Raw genomic sequence first — 7,087 nt, forward strand, 5'->3', positions numbered from 1 at the left:
GTTGGCTAAGTATTGGTAGTATAATATAAATCCAACATCTGTAATTAGGAATTATACTTTTATTGAAATATCTATCATGTTCGCATATTTTATTATTGGGAAAGGATTTAATATTATGAATAATCCTAAATAGTCTTAAAGGGATTGTTAGTATTTCTGTAAAACGGAGTTAGATTATAAATATCTGTTTTTATTTTAAACTAGCTGTTTAATAGTTTCAGAAACAATAAAAAATATCCATTTTATTTTTTATAGAATCCGATAATTTTCTTCTGCCTTCAGATATCGAACATATCGATTATATATGTTATCCAGCTCAAGGTGTAAACGAAGAAGATGAAGAGAAAAGAAAGGGTGGAAAATGGTTATTGTTTGCTGAAGGTGATTTAGATAAAATAGACCACAGGTGGATTGTCCTGCGAAGCTTGATTGAGAATGGCACGCTCGTTTGTATTAAGTCATCGACAGCTTTTGACAGAGAGAAAGGAGTGACTATGTGCTATACTTCCGATTCCGATAATGAAGAAGAAGTGAAAAGAGCAGCAAACGAAATCAGAAAGTTAGTTAACTACGAATATGTGATGTTTTATAAAACAAATGAAGCCTCTGCAGAAGGACGGTATGTAGATGCCGGGAAAAAAGAAATTTCTATATACATGCATACTTTTAAGGGATGTTTTTATAAAGGAGATAAATATAATCGATGGAATAGCATTTAAAAGTAATTTTTCTTTAAACTGATCTTACGGGAATTCGTAATTCATCCTCCTGGCAAACATGAACTGTTTTTTTTAATTTTGTGCAAATCTGTCAATAAAATTAAAAATTTTTGAAGAAATAAAATAATTATTTTGCTAAGAATTAAAAAAAATTATATTTTTTATTAAAAAATTAATAGAAAATTTTTAAAATGAATAAAAAAAAATATTCACCTGAATAAAATTCACTGTTGACATTTATATGTTGCATTGTCGTCATTGAAATTTTAGAATTAACACAAGTAAAATCCTACACTTTATATGAAAAAAATAGTGTTAAATGCAAAGAAAAAATCATATATTCGATGTCAAAACATAAAAAACAATTATGACGCATAAAAATTTAATTTGATCATTCATGTGAGTTCAAAAATATAAATATTTCAATCTATAATATTAATATTTAAAGTATTAACTGATAAAATGTTTTCAATAATTTTTTTTTATCTTATTGATTTGATTTCTTTACTAATGATTATGTTCATAAATGTTGATTTAGCTTTATATGGTAAAATTATGCTTAATAAAGTTTTCTATTACATGATGATGTTTGTTTCTAATTTGAAAATAAATACTTATCTATATATTAATAGGCTAGCAATATTTTGTCTCGCTAAAAACTCCCAAACTACGCAACAGAATTAAACAAATAAGGTGTCGTTTTAAAGGTATTGTTATGTAGATGTGCAATAAGGTCTTAAATTATGAAAATTTCCTTTAATTAATTAATAAAGTTAATAATTTAGTTTCAACCAATGAGAATTCAGCAAATCATTTTTCGGGTGGTTCGCATAATCATTGTTTCCGTAAGCATCGTTTGATTTAAAGCATTTCTGAATTAATAGATTGATAAACAAAAATAAGAGTGGATAAAAAAAACGGAACTGAATTTCTTAAAAAAAGAATTCAATATCTTTAGTTCCTTTGATAAATTTTTAGTTTCATGATAAATTTTTTGTTTCGTTACAATAGAATGGCAATGGCATCGTGCGAATATTCAAACCAAAACAAACGTGCGAATATTCAAACCAAAACAAACTTTCTACAAACAATTATTTTGATTTGAGATTTAAAACGATATCTTAGTTATTTAGTTCTATTTTTATTTATTTAGTGCCTGCTGCCTAAATAAAATGCCAGCTATCAGGCGTCGAAATTTCTTTGGCAGACGTCAGAGAAATGAATGCCGGAATTCTAAACGGGAAAGCATTTCTTATTGATATATATTCTCTGCTACGGCTCCAAATTTCTCAGCTACATGAAGAAAAGATAATCAAATTGTGAAGGGGGCAGAGAAGTGTATATATTTCATTAAGTAATTGATTTCAATATCTGGCATTTTTATTTTAAAATTTAAATTTGTTAAAATGTTTTTATAAGATTGCGAAGCAATATGCAATGGAACTGCGAAGCAGTTCTGGGGGTTGGCGAGCGTAGCGAGCAGGGGGCGGAGCCCCCTAGTATGAATTATTATTACAACAAAATAGGAAAAAAATTCAAATAATGGACTGATTAACTGCATCTTCCGGTTTTTGATTCGTTATAATACTGATGCACTGTTAAGAAAAAACAGTTAGCTAATAGGCTGACAAAATTTATTTGTGATTTTGAGGAGAGATACCATAAATTTTCAAAGACGTTCTATATTGGCAAAAATTTGGTAGTGTTAAGAAAGTTAGGACCAAGTTATCGAATAAAATGAATGATGATTTATTGAAAATAAAGCCTATTCTTAGTCCACAAATTCACCAGTGTTAGCTGCTTTTGTCTCATACATGCTAGTTACGGCGAGTAAAGACCCGTAGTGACCGTTTGACTCATTGGAAGTAGCTAAAAGTGAATAATTTGATAACTATTCCACCAGACACAAAGCATAATCTTGCGTAGGGGAATAATTGGCTTAGCTCTGTGAGGGACAATAAACTGGTTGGTAGGGCACTGAGCCCATGTCCAAGAGGTCATGTGTTCGATACTCTCCGGCCGAAGATTTCCCATGTAGTAAATGGTGCACGTTAAATCTGTCGAGTTACAAAGTCCTTCTTGATCCCATAACAAATCATAGCTCTGGGAGTACTGTTCCAGGAGTTTCCTTGTCTTGCGGATCGGTTCAAAATTGAAAGGCTACGGAGTTGAATATTAGTAGTCGCAAACACAAAATTGGGTCGACTGTTCTACGACGGTAATAAAAAATATGGGTGTGGAGCAGGGTGGCTCAGGGGATGGAGCTCTCGCTTTCCAATGAGATGAACCTGGTTCAAATCCCAGTGATGGCTGGTCGCTTCAAATTCTTCTGCAGCGACCACAGTGCTAACGTAAAGTAACCTAAGTTGTATACAAATCATGGGTTAGGGTCACCTTGCCATCAGGCTAACCATGTGAGATTTTCATGGTTTGTTTCTCCCTTTAAAGCAAATACTAATTAACTCTATCACAAAGTACGAAGACAAATTTCTACCAATACTTGATTCAGGCTTTCATTTGTCTTTGGTATCGGGTTCAAAATTACAAGGATACGGAGTTGAACACTGGTAGTTGTATACTCATAATGGATTTGGCTTCTCAACGACGGTTATAAAATAAAATAAAAATATGGATGTGTCACGGTAAGGAGGCATACAGTCTACCACCCGTTGTTTCTCTTGAAATTCCAAAGGCGTGTACTGAACCTTTTTGCTCAGCCTGTAAGTTTTGTCAAGGTAGTGCATTCGAATCTTATTTTTTCATAAACAATAAACTTCCTTTCAATTTTACCACACGTAAGAACAGTGTACTCTTCAATTATTACTTGCAGCGCTTTGTTATCCAAGGACTGTGGTCATCCACTACTAAATTCATCATCGAAGGACAAATTTCTCGACTTGAATATTTGAAAGCAATGCCTTGCAGTACGTTTATTCACAGTACTATTCCCAAATGCTTAACATAATCGGTGACTTGATAGAATTTGTGATAAGGTCACATTTGATGTCGTAGAGCAAACGACACAGAGGGAACTGTCTGGACACTTCCATTCATCTTCTTCACTACTGTACAAGTTTCAATTGATGAAAGCGCATGATGGACCTTCTTTTACATCGACTGTTTTTTTTCCATCGTCAGATTTTTAAACCTCCGGATACACTAATTTGATGTATTCCGATTGATTTGATGCATTTCTTTTAACATTAATGACTTTTCTGGTAGAAAAAACCTATAATTCTGGTTAATAAAATACTTAGATAATGTATTTAAACTATTCATTTGGTAATTTTTCCTTTCGCAGAGTAAGGGTTTAATGGAAATTTTGGTTTTCAGAATAATTATTTTTCTTACTATATAATCAATAAAAAACTGAAAAGTTTCTAACATTTACCACGTGTTATAACATCAAAATCATTACCAAATTGCTTCGGTAAAAATTACAAAGCTTTTTGGTGTTCCCTTAGAAACACGGTAAATTCTAATTATAATCTAGCAGCTACAACCATACTTTATTTTTCTTAGTGTTTTTTCAATTGATTCTAAGACAGTGACGGAACAAAAACGAAAAGAACTTTATTGGTTACCTTATATGATTCAATTTATATTGTACCATGGTATCTTGTACAGATACCCCAAGATTTCATGTCTGTTTTACATAAAATTACTGTTTTGTAAGTACTCGAGCTGAAATTCTTAGACTTTTAAAATTTAATTTCTAAAATTTTTATTGTTCAAGTTGCTACATTTTTTAGTATATTTGCCTCCGACTTTATGAAGATGCAATGCATTTTAAAGCATTTCGTGTGTGAAAATATCAATAAAGAGGAATCGCTATGAAAATTTTAACGACTTTATTAAAAAGACGAAAATTGAATGTTTGGCGAAGTATGAAATATGGATGTGAAACACTTTTAACTCCTCAAAAAACTACTAAAAATGAGAGATGATGTGAAAAAAATAATAATTGTGAAGACTTTTAAGTTTAAAAAATTATTAGCATTAGAACAATCACGAAAAAAATTAGTGTACAATCCGAAACGTTTTTTAATTTAATCATCAGAATATTTATAAATATAATTCACTTCCTTTTATAATTTTATGAACTTTAAAATATTTCACGCAGAAGATTTTAGGTGTTCTTATATTTTATTTAACGAATTTGTTCTATCTCAGTAAAGTAAAAATCCAACTTCAGAAATAATATTTTGGAATGCATTATTTGATAACAGTTGATAAAATTTATCGCTTTACGAAACAAAAGGAGAACCTAAAGAGAATTATCAACTACGTCTCATGATCTTTATCATGACTTTAAGTATGGCGAAAACAAGAAAGGAGAATCCCTATATCAAAATTAAAAAATTATTTTAAAATAATTAATTCCATGCTTTTAATATTATCATTTTGTATTCCAAAACTAAAATGGGGAGTAAGTGGAAGAAAATTCGATTTGAATTTAAGTAAATTAGCTTTAAGAATTATTCTGTTAATAAGAAGGATTTTCTGCCGTAATATCTTACACAATTGTCTTTGGAGGTTATTAATAAAATCCGCAAACATGACATCAAAATGTATACAGATGGTAGTAAAATTGGTAATCAGGCAGGGAGGGGAATTAACCTTAAAATTTCCGAAGATACAGATTCTGTATGTCAACGTGACCCAGACTTCTGTTCTGTTTTCAGAAGCGAACCTCTTGCAATAGATAAGAGTCTTGAGACTATTCCAAAAAAAAGAAAGAAAGAAAAAAAACAATTACGATAACCTTTGGATACTGACTGATAGCTGCAGCTCAGTGCAAGATCTTAATAACTGGACTGACAAGGGGGACAAGACCAGAGTCTATATCATGCATAAATTAAAGCACATTTCCTCTCACCATAATACACATGTACAATGGATTCCTTCCCACGTGAATTTACTTCGATGTGACTTTGCAGATAGTCTTGCGAGACATACCGCTATCTCTCCCTTGCTTCATTTTCAGAGCTAACATATTTTGAACTTTTCTTAAAGAAACAATCTCAAATTAAGAAGAATTGATAAATTCCTCCTACCCACCATTGGTGTGAGAGTAGTAAGCCAGGCCTAGCTTTGACCCTTTATTATGATAGGAAAATCTGTGCCACTATCTCGTACCACCATCTGTACCATCAAATCTGTACCTCACCAGCAGTCACTTAAAGAGATTTTGCTTTTCTGAGGGTATAAAAACTAGCCTACTTTGCCTCAACCACCATCAACCCCCAGGCTTCACTTGAACACATATTGGACTGTTTGGGACTCATGTTAGGAAAGTCATTCATCGTCTATTCCTGCATATGATTTTCTGAATGTCAAGGGATTCTTAGATCTGGTCTGACTCCGTTAGATCAGATGGGAGTTAAGCAACAACAACGACAACAAGAATTATTCTTTGCCCCATTTTTTGCGAAAGTATTGTCTTAAAATTTTACCCTCAGCTTTGTTTTCAGACAACACTTTCACAAAATTTTACAGAAGGTATTGTTCACTCAGATTTTGGGGATATTCATTTAGTCTTAACCACATTTGAATGCGTCGTAGGCACTTGATCTGGCAGATATTAATGTGTATTCAATGAATAAAAAATATTTTTTAAGATAAATATTCTTAAAAGTATTTGATTTTAACTATGATTTATACGAAAATACAACTAAATATTATATACTTGAAGTATTTATGTCTGCATTTATTTAATGTTGTCAAGTTAAGGTGAAAAAGTGTATAAGTATCTGAAATAAAGTGCATAAGTATAATCTGAAAACCTCTTTATTGTGTATATGGTGCAAGAAATATTTTAAACGGAAATTTGAGTTCAAGGCATTGTATTAGCCCGACAATTATTAGCAATTCATAACTATGTCAAGAATAAGAATTATTTTTTCATATTTTTAAAATATTTAAATATTTTCCATTTCTAGAGTTAAGAAAACATACCTTGGTATAACACTTGTAGTGAAAGAATATATCAGCTTAAGCAATGATGTCAAGTTAAGTTGAAATGATGTACAGTGTTCAGGATAAAAATGGATCACTCTGAATAATATTTGATGTAATGATCGGATTTTAACGTTTTAGGACTCAATCTTAATGGTATAAGGGGTAAATTTACATACTAATCAATTATATCAGATGAAATTTTAGTTTATGAAAAAGACACAAAATCGTGCTTTTTCTAAATAAACATACATTTTTTTGTCGACGGATTCCAATTTATGCTTCCCAAAATACAGTGTGTAGACGATGATAATGTCCGAATCCATCGAAAAAAGGTAGAGGTAATCATTAGATAAAAGATATTCATGATGAGCCATTTTTTATTTTTTTACTTTGTGCACTGTACAGAA

This window comes from Parasteatoda tepidariorum, chromosome 6 (genome assembly GCF_982258835.1).
Source record: "Parasteatoda tepidariorum strain Cologne lab strain chromosome 6, Ptep-v5.0, whole genome shotgun sequence".
Taxonomy (NCBI): Eukaryota; Metazoa; Arthropoda; class Arachnida; order Araneae; family Theridiidae; genus Parasteatoda; species Parasteatoda tepidariorum.